Here is a 13,200-nt window from a genome sequence, read left to right as displayed (position 1 = left end):
GGAAATTCCAGAGCAAATGACATCTCCTCTATTTTTTTCTTTTTGAACACATCAGAAAAATCTAGAGATGTACACCTAGTCCAGATTTCAGAGTGTGAAGGAGTCCAAATACTAGTTGAGCATCCATCCAGAAACAATGGTCCTTCTGCTGACAAAAAAAAAACAAAAACAAAACAGCCCTCCAGGAAGACATTGTTCAGACAGTCTCAACTTCCTTTCCCTTATGAATCCAGATATTTTATATGCATTATTCACTAAAGGCAATTGACTTCTTGCAGTTGCATATCCACTGCGCTGAACATTGTGTTAGGGAAAAAAATCCCCTGTGGCTATACTTGAGTTCGATGCTGTCAAATACATTGGACTAGTGGTTACAGGTCTATTTCCACAGCAGGGCAACACAGCCAATATACCTGTCTCTGTGGATGTGTTCCTCTTAGTTGGAGTGAAGACCTTGTTTTGAATCTTGATTCAGATGCTAACTAGCTTATGATTTTGTATAAGTCACCTTTCTCAGCTTCAGTCTCTTCATCTGTAACATGGGGCTAATAGTTTTGTTGTAAGAATCAAATGCCCTAGCATATATCAAGTGCTTTGCAAATCTTAGAACACTCCATAAATGCTAGGTATTATTATTATGATTCTATTAGTTGAGATGTATATTTACAGTAGGAAAAGGATGGAAAGATGTCCATTTTTGTTCAGACGTCAACATAAAAACTCCAATAAAGGCCCAATTATATTTAGGGTCAATAATGTCCAACATAGCGTTATGGGAACAGGTACTCAAATGAGATTAATCTGTTCTTCTGAAGGCATGATATTAATACCTTAGCTAGGTATACTTTTTTCCCCCTGTCGGGTAATTGTCGGCTAGAAAACCATCTTTGAATTTTTCACTGTCAGATAAAGTTTTCACAATAAGAGAATGTAGTGAAGGCTTTGGAAATAAATCCGGTGACACTAGGGAGTTTACAAATACTAGCATATTAATATACAGCTAAAACAATAATAAAAAAACACCATGCTGCTAAAGATGTTTAGTATTATCAGCTCACGGCAGGAGTTTATTAGAAACTCCTGCTTTCTTTTATTAAAATTTCAATTGGCTTGGTGAATGAGATCCTATGTTAGTGTCATAAAGTGAGAAGCCAGAAGGAGAGGATATTGGCATTTAAGTGCAGATTTCATTTTAAAAACACTTCACATTATAAAAGAAGATTACATATTGTAAATATTACATATGATGCTAGGGGTGTTAAAAGTAGTTTTAGCGTGTGTGTATTTTTAAATCTATCAAATTGCCTTTGTTTATTATGGTATCTGGAAGACTTTACATTTCTGTCATAAAACAAAGTTTTAAATCTATTCTCAGTCCCCCCTGCTTTTTTTGTTTCTAAGTAGTAAACAAAATAATTTTGTGGAGTTTTCTTAAAACTTATACTATAATTTAATAGAGACAATCTTTGCTGGTGGCTTGGAACAATGGGTTTATTCCATCCATTTTTGGGGGGTGAAGTGGAGTGCCCAGATCTGTAGGGAAGAGACTGGTATAGAAATCCCATCTACCTTCAGAGTAGTAGCTTGTGCATGATTTATAGTATGAGAGAATTTCCCGGGGCCTTGAGGGGTTAAGCAAGTTACCTGGGTCACACAGCTAGCAGGATAATAATAAGGAACATGCTTAGTGAGCTTTGATTTTTTGCGAAGCATTTTATAGACTTGATCTCATTTAAGCTTCACAACAACTCGGTGAGGTAGTTACCCTGTTACCTCAGGCATTATTATCCCCGTTTTCTAGATGAAGAAAGTGAGACTCAGAGAGATTCAGAAGGTCATAGATCATAAGATTTAAAGACTGAAGGCATCATAGTTCAATGGAAATAGAATGCATTCTGGAGCTAGAGGCTGTTGTTGAATTGTTTCAGTCCTGTCTGACTTTTCATGACCGCATGGAGGGTTTTCTTAGCAAAGATGATGGAGTGGTGTGCCATTTCCTTCTCCAGCTCATTTTACAGATGAGGAAACTGAGGCAAACAGGGTGAAGTGAATTGCTTACACAGGTAATAAGTGTCTGAGGCTGGATTTGAACTTAGGTCTTCCTGACTCTAGGCTTAGTATTCTACCCACTGTGCCACCTAGCTGCCCAGAAGAACTGGGTTCAGATTTCACTTTTGGCACTTTTTATTGCTTTGTGTGTGTGTATGTGTGTGTGTGTGTGTGTGTGTGTGTGTGAGAGAGAGAGAGAGAGAGAGAGAGAGAGAGAGAGAGAGAGACCTTGGGCAAATAATTAAACTTTCCTGAGCCTCAGTTTCCTAACCTGTAAAATCAAGAGGTTGGACTAGATGGCTTCGGAGATCCTCTCCAGTTAGAGATCTATGTTCTATGTCCTTATGAATCCCAGACTCAAGGATTTTATGCCTATGATCATAAACCTAGCAAAAGTCCTAAGCAGGATTTGAATTCAGGCTTTCTAGATTCCAAGGCCAGCTTTCTAACTGCCACACACCACTGCCTATCAAGCATTCCATATGTGTTTGATTCTTTTTTTTTTCTCTATTTTCGAAGCCTTTCTTCCATTTTGGCCTTACCATTGTTTAACCAGGCCATGCTTTATGCAGATTGCAAATCATTATCTCTGGGCATCTTTGTTTGAAATGACAAGTCTATCCTGATTAACATGAGGTTCTCCTCAAATGATCCTGTAATTTCCTCTCTTGCGATGAGGTGATGGGCTGAGAAAAGATGGTGCCTGGCAAAGAGAGCCTCTGAGGTGCACAGCTGGGGCTGTGAGATGAGATCTTCCCTCCCCAACCCCTCCCTGAGCATCTGGAACCTCCATGTAATAGAAGTTTGCACTTCTGCAGTTCCAACTCACTCACAACAGGTTCTCCAAATTTTACCCAGGGCTGCACGCTTAGAAAATATTTTCCAGATTCACATGTTTACTGCCCTGACATATGTATGAAACAGAAGACTCTTCCTTCTTGGTTTTGGCCCAAAGTACTCACAGATTGTATTTTAACTTTATGGGGTTGAAAACTGGAAATGGGTCATTTACAGCTTTCAAACAATTCCAAAGTGCCCTTTGATCTCCAGTCCAAGTTTTGTTATTTTTTTTTAAACTGAAACAAATAAAAAAAATAGCCCAACTTTGGCATTTTCCCTTTAAATATGGTCACTATTAATGTAACCATTATATCATAACTGGAAATCAAACCAATACATTTAATCCATCTGATTTCAAAATATGTATCCTTTGGGAAAGAACATTCACTCAACAAGTGGAGGAACCAAGGAGAGCATTATTTTTTTTTTACATGTCTACCAGGCAATCTTGTATCCAGATATTAATGAGGGCAGCTCTCACCTTTCCTGTCCCTTTCCTAGCAGAAGGCATGCATTGTCATTTAAAACCCTTTCAACGGAATACTTGTTATATGGGATGGCTCTCCGGGAGGGGGAGAGAGGAATACATGGGATAACTAGAGTGATGTAAAAAACACAAAATATCAATAAAAACTTATTTAAAACAAACAAACAAAACCCTTTCAATACTTCCTGGCACTTGTAAGCAACATCAAAAACAAAAAACAAAAAAACAAAGGGTCAGGCAATTCACATGGCCAACAATCAAATGGCAGAGTTCTGATATTTAATTTTGCAGTCTATTTTAAATACGGATTTCAACAAATTGCTTTTTTTTAAATAACATTGAATCTGTTTAGTGTTGTGTTTGGTGGATGCTTGATAATAAGATGAAAAGTAATTGCTCTTGAGAGAGAAGCTACGACCCTCTGTCCCGTTTTTGACTCCAGCACGGTGAGATGGAAGAGTAGGCCCGTTCGTTTGCTGACGCCTGTGTAAAAGGCGTCTTTGAGAATCTGAGAGCCTTTGACTTTGCCTTCCTCGCTAGTGTTTGCTTTGTTACTTTAAGCTGAATTGACTGGAATCCATATGCACGATCCTAAGAAGTTTCTTTAACATTAGTCACAGTGTTGGATGAATATTTTCCCATTATGATAACAGATAAACTATGGCACTTACCACTTTAAAAAGCTTATTTTAATACCTTAGCATAGACTGGAAGGTATAATGTTTCAAAACCTCAATTTTTTTTTTTAAAGAAAAGTCTTAACAATATGAAAAATGCTACCAGATAACGATCAAAATTGGTCTCATAATTAGGGAGGCACTGGCAGCTTGCTCCTTGGGGCACTTAAGGATATTTCAAATTTTTTCTTGCGATAAATATATGCCAGAGATTCACTTTGAGGTTTCACTCACCGTTTGGGGGATGCTTTTTGCTGCTAAAATTAATTAAGGCTTTGCAAGCGTCGCCAAATGTTTTGTGTCGAGTTTGATTTTTACATATGGAGAAAAATCTTTGAGCAACTATTTTGGAAAGAAGAAAAGTGCTTCCAAATCAAACCCATTTGGGGTTCGTTGTGGGTCTGAATGGTTTGAATTCTAAGGAGGAGGAAGATGAGGACAAATTAAAAAAAAGAAAAAGAAAAAAAATCCACACTAACAACTATAATGAAAAACACTAACAAAAAAAAATCAAGTGAATCATCTTATTAAAAGTCTAAACAAAAGAACTATAAAAAAATTAATTTGCCTATTCCATTAAAAACAGCCTCACTGTAGGCATCTAACTACTAATTTTTTGTTTGTTTAATCCCCTAAAGAAAATGTATGATTGTGTGTGTGTGTGTGTGTGTGTGTGTGTGTGTGTGCGCGCTCTTTTTAAGGGAGATTGAGATGTCATAAAGAACATAGCAGGGACTCCTCTAAAAATAAAAACTATCCCCCTCCTTCTCTCCCCTCCAATTTATTTTGCATGGAGGATGGCTTGCCTGATTCCAATGTAAATTTCAAGTCAGTGTTTTTTATAGCTTTGTACAACCCGTATAACCCTTTCCTCTTGGGCATCTGTATTGGAAAGGAAGCTTTACTGTCTTCTATATCTCAGAGACAAACAAGTCTACCTAGCTGATGTTTTAATCCTAACCGTCTGAGCTTCAAAGAGGAACAGAGAATTCAGAAAGAATCCGGGGGACATATCCAGGCAGTACCCCCCAAACCCTCAGCAGCGATGCAAATGATATTATCTTATTGGAAACAGCTGCTGGGCAGCCTTACCCCCCCCCCCCCCCCCCGCCTTGTGCGTTTCCCTGTCTCTGTGTTTAAGGGCTTGCCTTACAGATCTTCTCTGAAAGCTCAATGCTTTCTGCAGCTGGCCTCCTTTTATGCTCTCCCTCATAGGCCAGGGCTCCGTTGTTGGTTTACCTTACTCCAGGTGATCCTGGGAAACACCACTGACATGTGCCATTACCCAGTCTGGATGGTTGCTTATCTGCTAATTGATTCTCAAAGGAAACTAATTGACAATGTCACTTCATTGTGGACCTAACCGCCTCTCATGTGCTTCTTGCAGGGAAATTAAAACTGCCAGCCAGCTTTGGTGTTGGCTTGCAACCTCAGTATATTTTACCGCAGGGGCAGAAATCGGTACTACCTTTATTGGCTAAAAATATCCAAACACCAGCAAGCCTCCAGGAAGACTAGGAGTGATATCCATTCTGTTTAAAACATACAAACAAATGCACGTATGTCCTTGCCCCCTAAACTCTCCCCCAACCCAAAAGAGAACAGAATAAAAGTGATGTTGCTGATATATATATATATATATTATACATACATACATATATATATCATACATATATACATACATACATACATACATATATATATGATGTTAATGATTAAATCTGGATTTTCTCGGTGAATGATTGCTGAGGTTTTTGCCTTGTACTTAGAGTCTCACAGAAAGATGAAACAACTGCTTACCTTTGAAAAATGATTAATCCTGATACCTTTTTGCAAAAGAAAGAATGAACGAAAGAAGGAAGGATAGAAAGAAAAACAGTAATAGAAAAGCTAAACTTTTACCTATAAAATACATTTGCACTTTAAAAAGAGGTTATGATGTCTATTTTTTCACAAGTGCATTTTTCCCCATGGCCGGATTGAGTTTCTTACTGAAATGACAATAACTTATAAAAAAGAATAAGCCATATTTATTTTCCAGGGTGTGATATCTGGGGGTACTGATTTCCCTGAGCACTGTTAAGACTTTGGAAAAAACATTGCAATGAAAGTTTCTCTTCCTCCCATCTTTTCAATGTGTTCCTCTCTAATAAAAGCCAAACATCAGATCTTCCACAGTTACCCGCTTCTATCTACTTTCAAAGAACAAACAGAAAAAAACAAAAACCAAAAGATATTTGGCTCTTACTGTTTTAGCTGTTCAATTCCTGCATAAGGGATGCTTAGTGTGATGTATTGTTTTAGCTTTTTGGATGACAGCTGTATTTCAAGAAACCTGTCTTCCTTAACTTTGGTTCTAGAGGAGGTGACTTCGCAATGATTATATGCCTATCTTTGCACGCCATGGAGATAGATACACAGGACGCCTAAGGCAGATTTTCCTAACTGTAGCCTTTTGTTTTGGCGAAGTCTAAAAAAATCTCCACAACTTGCAAAAAAAAAAAATCCTAAGTCTACCCTGCTTATATTTTCCCAGTGGTTGTAGGGACTGACTTGGCTTATTTTCCCAAATGATATCTTGACTACAAGAGGCCATCGTCAGCAGATCTATAGGAAAACTGAAGTCTTCTTACTGTTAGTTCTTTACCTGGGCTCTGCTAATGAGGAAAATTTAGAAAATTTCACTATGGGCGAGAAATTAATTTGGGGAGATGACATCTTCCATAGCACTTGAAATGCTTTTCACATATGCTTTGGAGTGTTCTTAGTTCCACCTTAATGTAAGTCAAAGGGGGTGGGTGGGGGGGGGAGTGAAGCTATACCTGCTTCACATGCTACATCCATTCAACAGCATTTTTTGCTAGTTTTTTTTTTCTAACAGTAATTTCCTTCCTCCAAGTCCCTAAGCAGAACCGACAACCGTAGGTCAAAGTGGGTGCAATTAAAAAAATTTAAAATCCAGACCCATGATTTTATTGGTTTGGAAACTCCTTCTATTGATGCAACTCGTTTGTAACGGATCATCTCAGAAAGTTCCTTTGAGCAGCAGAAAGGTTAAGTAACTTGCCCAGGTTCACAGTCGGTGTGCAGTGAGTTAAACTTGAGTTATACTGACTCCCAGACCCCCTCTCCATTGCACTCTACTGTGATGCCTTTCAAAATCAGAGTGCCAAATAAATTAGGTAAATGTTGACATTTGCAAATAAGCAGGGCTGATTTTATATGGGGACATCATGCATTTAAAAATAACAATAAATTAAAAGGGCTAAGGAGGCTTGATGCTTCCTCTTATCTCTGTCTTTGAATTTAACAGGCACTCCATAGATGTTTGCTGAATTTGAAATCAGTTGAATCTGAAACAAACAAAACCCAAATCTCTACCATACCAGCAAAATTCTCCAACACCCCCAAACAATAGTATTCTATTATTTAGTACATGTTAATTAATTAAGTCATTTCATCTAAAATTGAAGCCCTGGAATTTTAAATATTTAAAGGGAACAGCATCAGTGTCACACACATACACATAAGCCATGTTTTGAGCCACAGGGTGGGGGTGGGGATGACAATCGGCAGGCTCTTGTCACACGATGGAGGGTCCTGAGTTCCCCTTTATGGGGAAACCTGGCTGCATTTTGATTGGCTCAGCAAAGATGGTCCTCTCTGGGAGCAAGAGAGCCAGAGGAAGTGAAGGGAGGTAGAAAACAAGGGATGTGAGAGAAGGGGGAGGGGGCCGAAAGAGACAAGAGGGAGGGGAGATAGACTCTGGGGGCCTGTGGAGGGTTGATGGCAAGCAACTGTTCAGTTTTCTGTCAAGCAGAGTAATTGCAGAGGGAGCTGACCCCATTCCCCACCCCTCAGCCCAGCCCAGGCTCTGGGAGATCTCATAGGCCAAGGAAAGCCGGGACTTTGAGATGCATATTTCACTTTTATTTATTATTATAACATGGGCTATAAATTGTAAGACTGGTTGGGGCTGTTTCCCTTAGGAAGGCAACTGGGCCCAGTTACCCACGACATTCCCCACCTTCCAAAGTGCTGAGCCCGTCTCTGCAAAGCGTTTGGACCATTTTCATTAAAAGTTTCCAATTATTTTACAACCCCCAACTTTGTCAGCCCTCTCTCCCAGCCCTATTAATATGGGAGTTTATTTATGAGGGCTTTTATGCAGCGCAGCCACCAAATGGTCTGCCAGGCACCATAGGGAGACTGGCGGGGAAGTGGAGGGGCCCGGAGGAGGAGACAATGACCATTCCGAGTCAGCCTATTTGGGGAGCTGTTAGCTCGGCAATAAAAAATATTCTGTGGTCCTGCTTGTGAACTCTCCCAGGGAGGGGGTCGTTGGATCCAATTAGGGGCTTTTGTTTTAACCAAATGAGCCGGCGGAAACAGGGAATTTTGCTGTCAGCGTCTTGGAGCTTGGGCAGCAGCTTTCTTTATGGCATCCTTGACTTTTTTTTTTTTCCGGTGGCAGGCATTTTTGCTTGTAAAATACAGTAAATGCTTGTAGGATTAAATTGGAAGTGGCTTACCCAGAGGATGTGAGGAGGAGATAGGAGAGGAACATGTTCAGAGACTGGAAATGGGTCCAAGAAATTCTGACAGAGGATGACACGGACCCAGAGAATAAAAAGTTTTGTGACAAGCTCTGGCTGTAACATACTGATGACATGTGGATAAGTAATATCCCTCCTCCTCCTGCTCAGACCCCGACATTGTTCTCATCATCAATAGACAAGTGGCCTGTGTCCTTAATTTTCTTTCTTTTTTTTTTTTTTCCAAATCCTGAGCAGCAGGTGGAGGAGATATGTGCCATGCCCTAAGGGGCATAAGTCAGGCCTTCCTCAAGATGGAAAGAAGCTGTGAATTCTCAAGTCAAGGGCTTTGTTAGGCGGAAGGCTGTGGTCCTCCTGAGAGTACCATGGGCCGCCAACAGAAGAGCCCATACTCCTCTCTGCCATTGAGAGAGCCAGGAAGCTGTCGTGCATGAGAGAGTACCAATCACTGTGATTAGACTGACATCTGGAAACTCATGGAAACAAGCAGGGAGAGTATTTGGGTCAAGGATGCTGACCCTAGAGAACTCGGAATGATTTTTTTTAACCTATGCAATTTGCCTATTTCAATCTGAAGATTGAAGTCTGTGTGTGTGTGTGTGTGTGTGTGTGTGTGTGTGTGTGTGTGTGAGTGTGAGTGAGAGAGAGAGAGAGAGAGAGAGAGAGAGAGAGAGAGAGAGAGAGAGAGAGGGAGTCTCAGAAGTATAAAAACACAGTCAGAGAAAATATTAACATTGTTACCGATTCACAGGAGCAGAGTTCTCTAGCACCTTTCTATGTTCTGAGGCTGCTGGATTCCCTTCTGGTAAAGACAAAGGAATCCTCTAACCGGTTGGATATTCTGACTACGAGGAATATAAATTCCTGCTTGCTAGGCTAAGAGCTTGTGACAGGTTGGGGTATGTAATGTAGATGGGTTCCCCACTCCACCCCATGTTAGTATCCTATAGCAAGGGTTGGTTTGGCCCGCTGCCCAGCTGCTGTGGGTTTATTGTATTGCGTGTAGACCTGACTAATGCTCAGCAGCTTGGTTCTTCATAGCTCGCCTTGTAGGGAACAGGAATCCATGGTTATTCTTTCCTGGAAGCTTTTTGCTCACCTTCGTGTTAGTTCTTGACATGGCTATGTGACAAGACACAGAGCCTGGCTTGCGGCTAATGTGTTTTTATTTCCAAGGACCAGGAGCCATGCAGGCAAGAGAAGTTTAAGTGGGGGAGCAGCATCAGTCCTGCTGGGAAAAATTCCTTGTCAGGACTTTTCTGGGTTGCTTTTACGTAGGAGGTTTTAAACAGTCATATAAAGTAGGAAAGAAGAGGCTAAAAATTGTGGGATCCTTCCATGAAAAGCAGAAAGGGAGAATTGACACATAAAGGTGATTTGTTATGGAACTTATAGCATACTGTTTTTCCCCTAAAGATTAGCAAAGAAAACCAATCAACCAAACGAAAAACTAAACCCTTAGATTGTGTCATTACAGATGAATACTCAGAAGTCCAGGGACAGATCCCGGGTTCTGAGCTATCTATGCTGTTTCTTAGGGATTCCAGTGGGAATTATATGGTTCCTTCTCCAAGTGGTCCTTTCTCCCATTAGTCTTAACATCATGACCACCTGGCCACAAAAATATGATGTCTTTGCATTGAAAAGGAGAAAGAAAAAGCTTTTGATTTTTTTTTTAATGACTGAAAACCTGATGGCATACAGGAAAAATCAATCCTGATGGAATGAAATGGATCATGCAAAGTAATTGATTGGCCTTTGTCATTTCCTGTTACAATATTAAAATAATTCTAATACCCTAACATCAAGCCGGCAGTCACTGATACAGAAAGGAATAAGGGGGTTGATTATGTCTAAAGGTAATGAGGTCAGGGAAGTGTGAAGGTGAAATAAATAAGGTAAATACCAAATCGGTAGAGATTTCAAAGGAGCAAAGAGGGAGGCAGCGGAGGAGCTTTTCAGTAATAGTGCCGTAGATCAGCTGTTTGGAAAATCATTAAACCATAAGGCACAAGAGATGGTTGACTGCTGCTGTGTGACTGTTGTATGTCTCAGTTCATGTTGGAAGCCATGAGGGCAAAGGCTGAGCAATGTTAACTTCCTGGGAAGTGCAATAATCCTTTCATAACGCAGCACCCGGTGAGTTGGACTGCTCTCAGGTTATGGGATTTCTAAGAGGAAAAATAAGGAAAGCCTTCATTCCTTCCTATTTCTGGGGCTAGAATGCCAGGGGCAAAGCCGTACAAGTAGGCAGTTACCAAGCTCTATTAGCATCTATATTCCTAAAATGATAGAGGTGGCTTTGGCAGATAGAGAAATGATATTTTTCTGGTTCACCTGAAAAACTAGTTGGGCATAGATTTTGAGAGAAATGACATCACCAGTATGCCTAGAAGCATGGGATGCATTGATCTCTCTCTGTGTATCTCTGTGTGTCTCTGTGTCTCTGTCTCTGTCTGTCCCTCTCCCCCCTCTCTTTCTGTATGCTTGTAAATATAAACCTTTTCTTTATATCTTTATAAATATATATGCCCATGTAACATAGATGCATCTTCCATTATAGTTTTTTTTTCATTGAAAATATGCTATCAGAATCATAACTAGGATGGGGTGACTGGTGTTTTGGTCTTGAGCACTGAAATTTTGGGATCACTGACAACACTTATATTCCTCCAGCAGTAGAAATAACTGAGCTTAACTCTCCAGCTAGCAAGAATAACTAGGAGCTAGCAGATGGTATGCTTTCTCTCCTGCTGTGGCCATATCCCAGATGACATCCACCCCAGCCCTTCTCTTCCCTTTGCCATTTCAGTGGCATTCCCAGAAGCAGCCTTGAAATGTTCTGGGGTCTCTATCCACAGGAGCTGATGTCCCACAATCTCTGGCCCCCTCCTATGGGCTTTTGTCCCAGAGGCTTTCTTCCCCAAGATGCCTGATTTCCTAGGGACCCTACCCACTTGCTTTGGTTTCAAAAAGTTTATTTGGGGGGCACATCTTGTCTTGCTTCCCACAGGTATATTTTATGAAGCATGAACTAGGTGGTGAAATTGTTTTACATGATTTTCCTCCTATTGAAGCTAGATTACAATATTGGTCCCTTCTAATACTTCCTTTATAGAGAATATAGTTATTAGATTTGACCAAATGGGGCTTGGCCTGGGACCTATTGTTGGCCTCAGTGACAGCCAGAGTAATTTGGGTTTAAGGCATGGTCCTTAAGAAAGAAATCTAGCCTTGTAAACCCCAAGATATTTTGTGAGGTTTCAGTGATCAAAATTTACATTCCTTTGGGCAAAACACCAGCAGGTAAGAGGTATGATATACTATGTGGACAGAGGAAAGGGAAAGAAGAAAGGAAAGATAAAAAGAAAGATAAAAAGAAAGAAGGAAAGAAAGTGAGAAAGAAAGAAAAAAGGAAAGAAGGAAAGAAAGAAGGAAGGAAAGAAAAGGAGGAAACAAGGAAAGAAGGAAGAAAAAAAAAGAGCTATGTTGCCCAGCTGGCCAGTTCCAGTACTCACAGATATGGTTGTTGTTTGTCCTTCCTTCTTGAATGTAAATAGAAATTGTTTCTATTTTGGCCAGAAATCCTGAGGGTCTTCCCCCTCTCAGACTTCTTCTTCTTCTTCTTCTTCTTCTTCTTCTTCTTCTTCTTCTTCTGTATGACTAGGTATAAAGGCCATTCTCTGACTCATTTCTTACCTAGCCTTAATCAATGAATGGGTGTTGCCTTAGTCAAACTGAGACCTGTTAAAGACCTTAGCTTGAAAAGTCCCAAGATCTCTCACTACATCCAGGGCCATCTCTAGTGGTCCTGCTCTATATCTTGCCACTGGACCCAGATGGCTGCAGAGGAGAGAGTCAGGCTGGTGATTTTGTACAGCCTTCCATCACTTAAATCCAATTCACCTGCTTGTCACAGCATCGCCTCCCTGATTTCATGGTCCTCTTCAAGGTGAAAGACAAACAACAATAGTTATTAGGTTTACACCTTATCATGAAATGAATAGACAAGAAATCTGTTGTTACAGAACTAGAGAAAGGTAAATGATTATCAGAAACAGGAAGAGAGTAGAGTCAACAAAAAAACAAAAAAAAAAACTATAGGCCAGTGTAAATGTCACCTCAATGCCCAGCAAATTTCTAATATAGGAAAAAAACAACAAGAGCAAAAACAAAAACAAAAACATGATCACAAAGAGCCAGTATGAATTCACAATAAACAGACTAACCTCAATTCTTTAGCAGTTTTTTTTTGTTAGATTAAGAGAATGCTAGAGTCGTGACTTACATAGGTCGGAGCAAAGCATTGGACAAAGTCTCATGCTGTTCTTGTAGGTGAGATGGGAAGAAGAGAGTCCTTAGGTCAATTCAGAACTGAGATCCCCTCTGGCCTACTCTGTAGTCCCCACTAAAATTCTATCCTCTTTCCCAAGCCCTCTTAATTCTAGTGCCTTCCCTCTCATTTATTTCCTATTTATCCTGTACTTTATTTATTTGTTTATTGTCTCCTCCATTAGATTATGAGTTCCTTTTGCCTCTTTTTATGCCGCTAGCACATAGTAGGTACTTAATAAATGTTTATTGACAGGCA

The sequence above is a fragment of the Phascolarctos cinereus genome, unplaced genomic scaffold (assembly GCF_003287225.1).
Source record: "Phascolarctos cinereus isolate Bilbo 61053 unplaced genomic scaffold, phaCin_HiC Scaffold_5;HRSCAF=322, whole genome shotgun sequence".
Lineage (NCBI taxonomy): Eukaryota > Metazoa > Chordata > Mammalia > Diprotodontia > Phascolarctidae > Phascolarctos > Phascolarctos cinereus.
Note: the sequence above shows the minus strand (reverse complement) of the source record.